General features: G+C 45.6%; 1 long non-coding RNA gene across 1 annotated transcript; it reads right to left on the reverse strand.

Moving 5' to 3' along the window:
- Window positions 1–858: 858 nt before the first annotated feature.
- On the reverse strand, window positions 859–9260 carry LOC116789699. Its single transcript, XR_004358129.1, has 3 exons — window positions 9032–9260; window positions 3819–3904; window positions 859–965 (listed from the first exon to the last, which is right to left on the reverse strand). It is a non-coding gene; the product is annotated as an uncharacterized LOC116789699 (long non-coding RNA).
- Window positions 9261–12938: the final 3678 nt, after the last annotated feature.

Here is a 12938-nt window from a genome sequence, read left to right on the forward strand (position 1 = left end):
CACCTCCACCATGGGAGAGTGGGTGGGTGGGCAGGACCTGAGCAGCACGGAAGACAAGGGAAAGGCACTTCAGTAGCCTGAGGACTACCCACCTGTTAAAGCATGAAAGGCATGCTGCAGAGTGGAGGTGTGAGAGCTTTTCACAGGAGAGGTTGTCAAGATCTTTTCATAGGCAGCAGTCAGATAGAGAGGGTTTGGGCGGGTTTTCCCTCCTGCTCAGTTATACAAGTAGTTCACTAGTCGAGAGAAGAGTCAGTTCCATGAGCAGCAAAATGACTGAAGCCTCCTCTGTTTTGAATTTGTCGGAAACTAATAAAAGGTGAATGTGCACCAGGAGCCAGTCCCTCCCTGTGGACCCTCTGTGGGGAGAGCTGCTTCACACAACTTTCCATAAGGCCTGGAGAAGTCACGAGACGGGGCAGAAATCAGGCAAAGAGTTCAGGTCTGCCCAAGGAACGACCAAGTGGTTTCACGTGGGCACAAGACTTCTTTTTGTTTTCAGAATTCACAGAACCAGATGTTGCCCAAGCACCGTAGTTTAAGGAATGGGCTCTCCTGGATGGTGGCTGACATATTTTATATTAATACAGCACCATTGATGCAGTGATCAGCAGCACACAAGTATCTATTCTAAGAGATAAAAAATCCACCAGGGGTTTCACACTTCAGTTATCTTTGTAAGATGAACAATGCCACAACCTTAAAATACTTCACAAGCACTTCACCTGGCAAGCTTTTCCCACTGCATCCAGATAGGCATCTCCTCAACAGTGTGCCAGGGTCAGCTAAGCCCTGTTTTGTTCCACAACGCCTTGTGCACTTATTCACCGCTTTTCTTGTGGCTCTCCTGTTTTTATTCATTTATTTCTGCTGCCCTCACAGTCCCAAGGGCAAGCCTGAGCACCTGTGGACCTCTGAGCACTGTTCTGAGGTAGCCCTTTGTGTAACACTGCAGACACTTCAATCTGTAGATGTAAGGGAAAAAGAAAAATCATTAAAATATAGAATCACAACTGTCACCCATCCTCAAACCCATCCATACAGGCATTGGAGATGACTAAGAACAATCCAACTGTCCTTCCCAATTTCAGTGGAAAGGTTTTAGTCTTCAGTGTGGGAACTGTTAAGACACAGTACCAGTTTCTTCTCAGTGCAAAGCTAAACTCCACTATGAATCACTGTTTCCTGATTTACCAGCAGCTGAATGCAGAGATTAAAAAGAGAAGGTGACACAACCAACTTTTGACATGCTGCATCCCCAGTATGATTTTACCTAGGCCACTTTCTGGAGTAAGCAAAGAATCACTGAATGGTTTGGGTTGGAAGGGACATGAAATACCATTGAGTTCCACCCTTCTGCCATGGGCAGGGACAACTTTCACCAGGTTGTTTAAAGCCCCATTCAATGTGGCCTTGAACGCTTTCAGGGATGGGGCATCCACAAGTTCTCAAACATCCTCACTGAAAACAAAGACAGAAGGGAGCAGCCACAGCTATTGCTCTTCCTGTGCTTTGGTCAAGGCAATGGGTCAGGCACCCTAACCCTAACCTCACCCTAATCCTAATCTTAAAATAGTTTTCAAACCAGGGTCTGATGCTGACTTACAGCTCCATTACTCAATGTCACATCCAGGGGTGGGACAACCATGCTGGGAGAGTCCCACAGAACCCAACAATCATCGCAAAGAATTTATCTACGACCTGGAACACAGACAAGAGCTCCTTGTCTTCTGCTCAGCACCATTTACTGTGAAGTCCCCCCAGCATACTACACATTAAATCTTACAGACGTTTTCCACTCCAGCAGAGGAAGATTTAGAGCAGCAAACCACTTGGATATATTTTGGAATATGTATTTTACTGCAGCACACAAAGAGAGGACAACCCTTCATTTCAAACCTGCCTGTGGAGCTATCTAGCTAGGCAGCTAAGGTTTTTGTTGAGGTTTTTCTGTGAAATTTCAGCAGAATTGAGATGTTGTCACAATACTGCAAAGGGCCTGTGAACGCTGAGCATTCCCTTCAGGCCCACAGGACAGGAATGACTGTGCCTCCTTTCTGGTGGGAGTCCAGCACTGAAGTCCAACACCACAACAAAACTGAGGAATCTGATAGCCCCACCGGCAAGGTGCTGCACAAGCATCCAGATGAAAACACCAACCCTTGCCTATGATGTTTTGAGCTGTTTTTCAGACAAAACTAGTGACTTTTCTGCAAAATACTTTTATCACCCCTCACCTCGTACCTTCAGTCCTCTGTTGTTCCCTGCAGACCATGTATTACCTGATTGACCTTCAGACCAAAAACATTTAATCTGCCCCTGAAACAAAAGCCTTGGCTGAGGCAGGCAATGAGCTGCTTCTGAGCAGAGGAGTTTGGAAAACCCAATGATGAAGATAAAACCTTGCAGTTGTTTCACTACCTGCAACTAATTTCAGAAGTTGCTCCAAAGTGAACAATAGGTCAGATAGGAACTTGTCAGGTTTTTAACTCATTTATGGGGGGTACATCTTCCTGGTTATCTGTGAAGAACATGGGAAGGACTGATATTCCCTAAAAAACCCACAAACTAAAGTCAGTGAGGAAACCCTCACAGGCACATAGTGGCATGATGGCTCTGTAGGTAGGTGGCCTTGTTACAATCCCTGCTGGCATTCTTTTTTCTCATCAGTCTGAGTGCAACAGGCACCTCAATTTCCATAGGAAAGAGAGGAGCTGGTATCACAAACCAGACAAAACCACAGCTGGTCTTGTTTTCCCTGCAGAGGTGCCTTGCCAGTATCACAGTTTCTCAGCTGGAGGTTACCTGGATTATGATGACCACAGCTCAATCAACTTTATTTTTTTCCCCAAAAGCTTATGTTCAGTTCTTGTGGTGGAGGAGCACTGTCCCAGCTGTAGCAGGCAGACCTGTCCCTCCAGGATGGGGAATGGGACACTGAAGTTGAAGGCAGGAGCCGCTACTCCTGAGCCCTGCCAACCTTTCAATCCAGGCTGCATAGGCAGGATCCTAAAGAGGACAGGAATGTAATCCTGGGCTCTATCAACTAATACATCTAAGCAGTAGGAATTAACTATAATTTACAAGTCTTTAAAGAAACCCACAAGAGAACAAGGTTTTCAAAAGCACCTGAGGCTGTTCTAAACAGTCTCATTGACTTTCAGCAGCACTTCTGCTGGTGTGTGCTGCAGGAGTCTCTAAAAATCCTACCCTGAGATGTAATGCAGCAAGGGTCAGACAGGAGCTGCTTTCTGCTTGTGATGGCCTAAAGCACAGCAGCAGAATGCTGCAGGACTTCATGCAAAGGCTCTCCTTGAATTCTGACACATTTCACAGCATGACCTCCATCTGACACGCTCTTCAAGGAAGCACTGGTGGGAAAAAAGACTAAGCCTCGAAAAGAAACTCATCCACCAGCAAGTTCCAAAACGTGCTGATTTGGCATTAGTTCAGTATAAAAGTGATCCTAATTCAACTAAGGGTCTCAAGAACTGTCTACCTGGTGGGCGGGGCTGGCACTTTACAAAGGCTGCTCTTCAGCAGCTGGGCAGCAGTGAGGCACCAACCCAACCTGCTTTCAGATTTTGCTGCTGCCTTTCCACTAGAAATTTTGAATTTTGAATCCCAGAGTGCAAGTCTGGAGTAATTTTGGTGCGATCAAAGTGGGAAGGAAAGAGTACTACTGTGCTTGTTTTGGATACAATGGAGGTCTGCATCTTCAAAGTGGACCCTCAGCCACAGTGATCCCCAGACATAAGACAGAATATTTGCACTAACATACTTCTTGGAAAAAAAAAAAAGAAATGTTCCTTGTGTACCTGATATCTGTAGATATCTGCAATGGGTTAAACGCAGGCTTCAACAGAGCACCTGGGAGATTCCACTGCTTTGCAGCAATGACATACTGAAAGAAAAATGGAAAAAGAGATTGCAGGACTGTCCTTTGTAGCCTTTTCACTCCCACCCCTGCTCTGCTGTTGCTAAAATCCTACTTTGGCTCTGGCTGCGGACAACACTCCTCCCTCTCTGTCAGCTCCACCCTCCCTGCCCTTCCAGCAAGAAGACCATTGAGTGCTCCAGCTGGGCAGCCGGACAAGGGGCTTCCCAGCAGCAGGCACATGCAGCCATCGCTGTGCATCACAAGATGTCGTTGCTGTGCTGCTTTTGTCCCTCCTGCCTACTGCTTCCCTCACAGGGAAACGCACTGCCTTTCCCACCCAAACCCAACTCGTGTGCTCCAGGCATTCCCTCGGGAGCACCCCACACCTCTCCTGACAGTTTGGGACAGGTTTCCCACAGTACCCGCTTGTCTCTTGCTAAAACACCAGTCTGAGGGAGAGGTACCCACACTTTGCTCCAGCCACTCACCCCAGTGTGTGAGCAGGTGTACATGGGGCCTCCCATGCCATGGCCACAGCGTGGACATGCAGGATTTGCAGCAGCACCCTGAGACACAAGCTGGGCTGTGTGAGGACTTTGTCTTGCCTGGACCTTGAGAGCAGGGCTGCCCCACACAAAGACTGCTTGGATGTGGCTGCCGGGATGCTGTTTTATATGGACAGAAGGGTTTAGGAATGAAAAAGCACCTCTCATTGCTGTAGCTGGAAGCCCATGCTTGTGCAGGACCCACAGAGAGGGGAACATGAATGCTCTTCCCAACACCACACTGGGAATGGAGATTTTTAGAGCTGTGGCTAATTCTTCCCCTTTATCAGCCACTGAACTTCACTGAGCCAGAAGGAAAAGGAGAAGAAGTGTCTGCAAAGCTCAGCAGCTGACCCAAGCCCATAGAAGAGAAAACAGGACTGCTACATGGGCTTCAGCCTGTATCTGCCACAAGACATTTTGCATCCTACCTCTGGATAAAATGTCCAGTCTTTTTCCACACTGTAAATTTAAGACATGGAAGTTGTGTTTGGCAACTCCTAATTTAGTGCAAGGCCTTTGGAGATGTAGTGCTGTGGTGTAAATCAAGACAGGTTCAGGCACCCCCAGTAACCAGACACAGTTTTCCTGCTTGTTTGGCAGTGACCATCCTTTCAAAATCTACTTGACTCTTGGAGCATTTTGCACACTGCAGAACAAAAATTGCCCTGCTAACATCACTGCAGATCTGACAATATTTGGGATATATTGCTCAGACTGATGTAATATCCATAACATTCAGTGTTCAACTTCTTCACAAGAAGCACCTGACCAATGGCATTATTTACTTTTAAAAGAACTTGTGCAGCAGCTACAGTAAAGCCCCAAAAGAATTTCCCCCCAAAATGGATTTTATTATAGAAACCCCATTTCCCTGTGAGGTCAGGAAAGTTTTCCTGCATGGATCTAATCCACAGCCCTTCGACTCCAGCCCAAGGAGCTTGTGTTGGACTTGCACTAAATTCACACCAAGAGCTTTAAAGAGCTTTTTAAAAACTAACTGCTACTCCTAGGATGGGGTGTACAGAACCTTCCCTGAAGGCTTTCATGGTGGACAAGCCCAAAGGGCCAATACAGGATTTGGTTTGTCTTTACATGCTACCTTGAAAAATAAATTCAGCTATATTGGAGCTAGGCTAGCCCTTTGACTATATCAACTATTGTTTAGTGAGCTCCTTTTCAAACTTATAGTGGTGCCACAGATCACTTATTTGTAAATCTTGTTTACGCCTGGTGAACTAATGAGTGAAACTTTAGCACATTCAGTTCTGAAAACCCAGAAATCCTTTACACAGCAGGAGGAAGATCCGTACCTTCCTCGTTCCTCTAAATCCCCACTCAAAGGAAATAAGCAGCAATTCATCATCCTTTTTAACAACCCACCAGAATCCCAGAGGCACTTTACATCCTTGGTCCAAACCCTTGGGTAAACGGCACGAAATAAAACAGCTCGTAATCCCAGCCATGGCCCAGCGTGACTGGAAAGCCAGAGTCCCTCACAGGTACAGTGCTGCACTGCTGGCAGCAGAACCATCTCTGAAAGCTTTTTTGGAAAGAAATGAGATTCCCTCACTTGCTTTGCCAGAAGCAAGAGGTTTGAGGCATCGAATAGCAGAAGCACCTCTGCAAAGCCACCTGAGCCTGCCCAGTGACACTCAGAGGATCCTGCAGCTGTCCTCAAGGGGTTTTTTCATAAAAATCTCACGTAGAAATATGAAATCACCCAGTGCCTGTGTTACCACCTCCAGACTGGAGGAGAGCATGTAACAAATACTGCCAGTGCCTATTAAGGGGTTTCACTTTACTGGATCTGGCAAATACAAATAAGCATTTGAGAGTTGAACTAGCTTGCAGAGGTTTAGCCTTTGGATTACTTACTAATGAACTCCCCACAGTCCAGACATTTAATTTCATTAAATTGCCAAGATGGTTCCAGTTAAAGGCCTGGGTCAAGTGACACACTGCTGCTTTGCAGAGACCTCATCGGGAAAAAGCACATTCCTCTGTTTAAATAGATACCATTTTATAAATCTCTGCATTGTGCAATTAACCGAAATTAACTGGTTTTCCCCAGTGTACTACTGGAAAACCCAGCAGGACTCACAAGCAAGGATCATGCTTTTGGCTTTTGGAATTTTCTGCTTCTGAGGCCAGAAGGTCCCCTCAGGCCCTGCTGACACAGCAGTACTCTCCCAGCCTCAGTTAACTGCTCGCATTTTGCTCTCCCTTTCCCAGATTCTGAGGGACCTCAGGCTATTGTAACTGGGATTTCCACCCCGTTCAAGGAGGAATTCTTCACCCTACAGCTGATTGCAGTCCCCTCCCCCTGCTTTCAACAAGATTCTTTGATCTCTTCAGTCCATTAGTTCAGTCCTTGGTGAGAGGTCTCACGCTGGGGTGAAGAAGGGAAGCCAGGCAGGCTCCAGGGAAATACCGCCTGTCCTGTTCTGCTCAAGTAGTGGGACAGCAGGATTGGCTCCTGGATCCCACAATGTCCAGTGGTTTATAGGCTAACCTGCAGCCCCCCAGCAGCAGAGGAAGGCCCTCAGTTCCATCCCACCCCTTCTGCCCACAGCTGGAGATGTGCAAGCTGAAACCCACCCCTGGAGCACCCAGCTCCCTCCCTGGGCTACTGGAGCCTCTCTCGCTGATCTCACAGGTTTTGGACTCAGCCCACAATAATCTGCAAGATCAGAAATCCTTTGGCAAGTGAGCAGGGCCGTGAGCCGAGAACAACCGAGGGAGTGAAATTTAATTTCCAGAATGGATGGCTGTCGGTGCCTCATTCTCCCAGCTGCATCCGCGTGGGACTGCAGAACGCTGCGCTCCAGGCAAGAGGCTGCCACAGTGCTGGGAGGCCCCAGTCGGGCACACAGCCCCAAATCCACTTTCTCTTAATAGTGCTGATCTGTCTCTTCTCAACTCAAGCTTTAGGACTTTTCCTTCAAAAGGATTAATTTCTTCCTGACCTACTTTGTCGACCACCATTGAATGGCACTGCCATTCAGAGAGGTGAGGAGGTAACAATTTGGCATAGCCAGTTTGTCCCTCAAATTCCATCTTGGCCAGCAGGGACCTTTGCACCACACTACCTAGAAGGTGCAAGCTCATCATGCTTGGATGCTATTTTCCACTGGCAGGTCTCACTGCGGCAGCCAGCATGACTCCTAGAGCCTGAATCCAGCAGGAATTGCCCTGATAAAAGGAGTATGGTTGGATTGATGTTGCCATTCTCACTCTTATAGGGTTGAGACACTGTGGGGTATCACTACACATGCATAATACACAGCAGAGAAGCGTTTATCCCCACACAGTAAGGGAACTGCTAAAAGACATGATTTAATAAGAGAAAAAGTACAGGTGTACTTCCCCAAGAGATTATTTTCACCTGTAGATCTGATATCAGCCCCACCAGAAAGTCAAAGAGACAGCAAAACCAACAACAGCCAGACCCAACTACTGATCCATTGAGTTAGACCCCTGAGTTCTCTTGCTTCATTGGATTGGATTTTCATTCAGAATCAGGACATCACTCTCAGAGAGCTCTTTGCTAATCATTCTCAGTGCAGTTATTCCTGGGCAGATTGCCCTGAATTGTGGAAATGCAGAGAAAATAAGGGGTGGTCAAGAACAGATCCCAGTGAGATCCAGAGTGTCTTTCTCAAAGATATGCCCTAGTTCAGCCACAAGTTATTTGGCTCTGTGCAGGGATCACTGAGTAAGCGTTTATGCCCTGTGTTATGTAGCGAGTGAAAGGACCTGGGCACGGAGTTTCCTTCTGCCCTGACAAGGCAGAGTCTCTGTACCAGCATGAGGCTGCTGCCAGCAGTGGGAGAAGTCCTGTACATCCACTGTCAGGTGTCCCAGATGGAGATCTGTCCCTTTCAATTACAAATTTAGTGAAAAAGGGGAAATAAAATAAAATTTAAAAAAGAAAAATCACAGCTGTTGGAGATACCTCTTGAAAGTGAGAAATCAATATCTGGCTTTAAAAAAAAACAAATAGAGGTGAGATAGAGAAGCTGCTGCTGTTGCATCCAGCTTCCAATCCCAGCTCCATTGTAGGGATACTCACTGCTGTGGAGACTTGCCAGTGATTTCAGCAAAACTTCTTGAAAAGCATGGTTTTGGGCAAAGAGGACCAGACAAGTCCCAGCACAGGGAATAGCCTGGACTGATCATTTGTTCAATATTTATTGTAAAAGGCTGTTTGGGATGAAAGTATTTTTCAGTCACACTGAGGTGTGTGTCTGCATTGCCTTCTTATTTACACCTTTCAAATATTCATCAGAAAAGTGCAAGTATTTGATGTCTGAAGATGACCTTCTATATGCCATGTTTGCATAAAAAAAATTATTGAAGCTCTTCTGTAAATCACATCAACAGTCCATATAATAAGTTTTGATCAGCAAAACTTGGAAGGAGAAAGTAGGAAAAGAAGTTTGGAGACTGCAAACAATAATTATTTGGACAAGTAGAGACTTCCATACAGAGACATAGTAGGGATCTCTTTTAGTGCAGCTGGAGATTAATAGCCTGAGAAGGATATAATAAATGATCAATACACTGGAACTTGGCTACTTGGACCGAAGGAAAAAATACCTACTGTGCTTTTCTTCTCCTTCTTTCTCTCCGTTTTCTCCGTTCAAACAAGGCAGTGTTTTAAGGAGGTGCATCCTGCACTCTGTGCAGCATCCTGGGGTGCCTGTAGCCTAAGGATGAAGGGAAAAGTCTGTCTTTGCCACTCCAGATTAAAAGAGCTGTTTAACCAAGGACTAAAGAGATTTTCCTCTGACACATTCCTATACAGCAGGCAACTCTTGTCCGGAGCTACAAAAGGTTCACAAATCTGGGGCTGGATTTACTTCATTAAAAATAGTTCATGGAATGTTAATGGCACTTAATTGTATTCATTGCACTAATTTTGCCAAGATTTTTTTTCTCCCTTGATTCCCAAAGATGGAACAAAGTGCTAATGTATTGCAAGCTGACGAAACTTATAACCTGTGGTCATGATTTTAAACACATGTAGAGGTGCTAATTGCATTCAGTTTACACAACTGTAGATGGGAAGAACATTTTTCACACCTTATCAGTGCTGGGGAGGCGATAACTGCATTTAGAAGACACCACTGCTGTTTAAAAGGTAATTTCTTGCACTTCATCGGAGCTTAACACATGCTCAGCAATGCAGCCAGCCAAAAATACCGCACCATTGGAGTTAATGAGGTGCTTGCACGTTTTTTAACAAATGGGAATTGTAAAAAAATTTCCCCTTTTCTTTTTAATAAAGAGTAACAAATTCCTGCAGGTGCTACGTTGTTGGAGTTGGTGACTGCCTACCTCAAGGGAATTTCTGAGCATGGTGCTTGTGCTGTCTGCTGGATGGATACCAACCCTGACCATGTGAGCTGTGTACCCGTGAACAGCAAAGTCCCCTCCCAGAGCAGAGCAGGCAGCACAGTCCCTCTCAGGCTTCACAGCCTGCGAGGGCAGAGACTCCGAGGCATCAGAAAGCACCTCAGGGCTTCTTTGAAAGCAGAGATTCAGCAAAACTACTTTGCTTACCTTGTGTAGTTCTCTGGATAATCCCTGAGGTCTGGGCCATCCAAGCAGTACATTTTGGCTAATGTTCTCCTGCAGCTCTCCTGCTTCCATGCCACCATATCCATCAAGGTGCCAGGCAACCAGCCTGGTGCTAAGACCAAGCAGAGCTCTGATGCTTTGCAGCCTGAGGAAGGGCAATGCAGTACCCTCTTGGCTTCACCTCGGTGTACCAAGAAAATGTGTGTGGTGTTCAGAATCCCCTCTATGACAGTAGTCCACTATGGTCTATCCTATGGCAATAGCCCACTCCTCATCCCTTCTTCTGCTGCTTTACTAGCTCTAGTCCATCTCCAGGAAGTGTTGCCTGTGAAAAAACTGATGCCTTTTGCCATGTAGCCAAAGATAGTTTTGCGGTCAGATGTCACAATTTTGTGCAGTTTCAGTGTATTTGACTACACTGTAAATGGTTCTCTTTTCCTCCTCCTGTGCTTTGAGGACTCTGACTCTTCCCTGAATCTGCCTGTGATCATTGACAGAAAGTCCCCTTTACAAGGTGCAACATGCTAAGGATGTTACCTGTCCCAGGTACTTTGGACATGCAGCAGAAGGGAGACAGGGCTGGTCTGAGGCAAACATTCCTACTGGAAAGAATTTCCCTTTTCTTTAAATAAAGAAATCTATGATAAACCATTTTTCTGGGAATAAAACCGGCTGATAGGGGACCATTATAAGGCTCCTCTGGCAAAGGCAAGCAACTAAATAGCTAAGTAACTTTAAGAGAAACTATTTCAAAGCAAAGAAAAAACCCTGCATTTCTAATCCACCAGTCTGGATGTTTGTGTTGAATGACATGCTGGTATGATGTTTAAAAGAAGCAGAGATTTTTAACTAATAGAAGCATGAATATTCCTCCACATTACCTCCAAAATCCTTGAGCAAATAAAGCTAATCCAAAGACACAAAGGTAGATTTGCAAAGCAAATTTGCCCCGGTAATACCCACATGACAATCCCGGGGAGATGTGGCCAATCACCCCAAGCAGACCAGGCCCTGAGACACTGCAGCTCAACAGCATTGAACTGGGAGAACAACCACAGCCTCCAACCTATGCCTTTTTTTTTCTTATATGTCTTTTTATTTATTATTAAAGTAAGACTTTCTCTCTCTGCAGAGTTGATCAGCATGTGATCTCTCACTGCTTTCTATTTTCTTTCTTTTTTCCCCCCCTTTTTAAAAGCTCTTTTCTTTGCAGAAAGAATCATAACTTTTTGTTAACATAATAATATGAACATCACTGGTTGCACATTAAATACTGGCTGCCCAAAAGGTTTTTATAGCTGCCCTACTGCAGCTACCCTAACTAGAGGGTTGAGCCCCAATTCACACTGACAGCTGTGGGAAATGGGATGACTTTCTTGCTCACAGTGGTAACTTCATGCCAGTTCCTTTCCCCAACAAAGTTCCCATTTGTCCTGGATCCTCCCAAAAGACATCTTTGTGAAGCGCTGGTCCATTTCTCCAGCCAATTTGGAGTTAAATTTTCCTCCAACAGCAAAATAAGAAAGAATCCAGCAAAAAGCTCCCATTGTTCAAGCGGATTCCTTTTATGTGATGAGTTGCCAGCGGAGCAGGAGTAGGTAGATGACCCCAGCAATTTTGGTGTTTAGGAGAAGCTCACCCCCATACACCTTTTTTTGCTCTCCTGAGAATCCCTGCACACCCTGGAACGTTGCAGCTTGCAGCAGCCAGAACATCCCTCTTTGCTTTTCCATCTCCAGTATATTATTTGAATTGTATGTAATATACAGCAAACAGTACAAAGACACAGATATTTGAATGTGGCCATGTTTTGCTTTCGTGGTGCATGAAGCAGATAGAAAAGATTTGCTCTGTAGCATAAATTAACATGATCTTAAGGCAGCATTTGTTTGCATTCAATGAAACACCTTCTTAGGGAAACGCTTTTCATATTAAGCATGTTTTGGGTGGCAAAGCTTGACTAGCACTGTATTCATGACTCTCCAATTCAGATGCAGATGGAAAGATGCCATCATCCCAGGAACCAGCGGGGAAACTCGTCGCTGAGCCTACCCACAGTGAGACACGTCTTGCGGCTGCTCATTTATCAGCACGGTAGGAGAGATCACACTTATGTGGAACCCGTGAGCAAGTGGCTTCGACAGCTGGAGGGGTTTCCTCATCTTCCAAAATTAAAGGTCCTTTTTTGTTGGATAGCTTTCACCCCTGTCAGCCTAGAGCCTGGGAGGATCTCTCGCCTCTTCCCTTTGCTACACTCACGTGTGACACTGCATTGGTCACCCAAGTGCAAAGAGCTTCCCTTCCCGGCCTGAGGGCTCTCTGCAGGTCACTGCCTTCCCCTGCATTAACCTTGGGAGAAAAGGTGTCTTCTGTGCCAGAGTTTGGGAATTACAAACTTAACTCCCTCCTCTAACAGGTTCTGGGTTCTGGTTTTGGGGCAGTTATGCCCCAAATCATTTGAACTATAATTCTTTCCTCAGCTGTAAAATGAGAAGAGATCTACTTCTTTCCTCTCTTATCTTTAACCACAGCCACATCTTTATATCTATTCCTTATCTATTTACAGTTCAAACCAGAAAGCAAGATTGTTTCTAAAGCACCTGCAGGCTGCCCAGGCAGTCCAACCTCTTTAGGATAATTAACAAGGCCACCACAGAGATGTCCATGTGGATGGCTTTACTCAGGGTCTGCCAGAATTTCCTTGGCACCAGTAGGAACTAATAATGTGGGGGAAGCTGAGGACTCTTCCTCCAGGGGAAGAAGCATAACCCAGCTGACTGCAAGATGAAAATTTACTACAATATGAAGGGATCACCATGGAAACCTCTTTATTTTATTTCAGCCAATCTTTCTGCGCTGTCACTAGCAATATCACCTTCTCACTAGCCATAAAGAAAAGGTTCCTAGAGAGGTTTGTAATCCTTGCT

This window comes from Chiroxiphia lanceolata, chromosome 7 (genome assembly GCF_009829145.1).
Source record: "Chiroxiphia lanceolata isolate bChiLan1 chromosome 7, bChiLan1.pri, whole genome shotgun sequence".
In the NCBI taxonomy this organism is placed as follows: domain Eukaryota; kingdom Metazoa; phylum Chordata; class Aves; order Passeriformes; family Pipridae; genus Chiroxiphia; species Chiroxiphia lanceolata.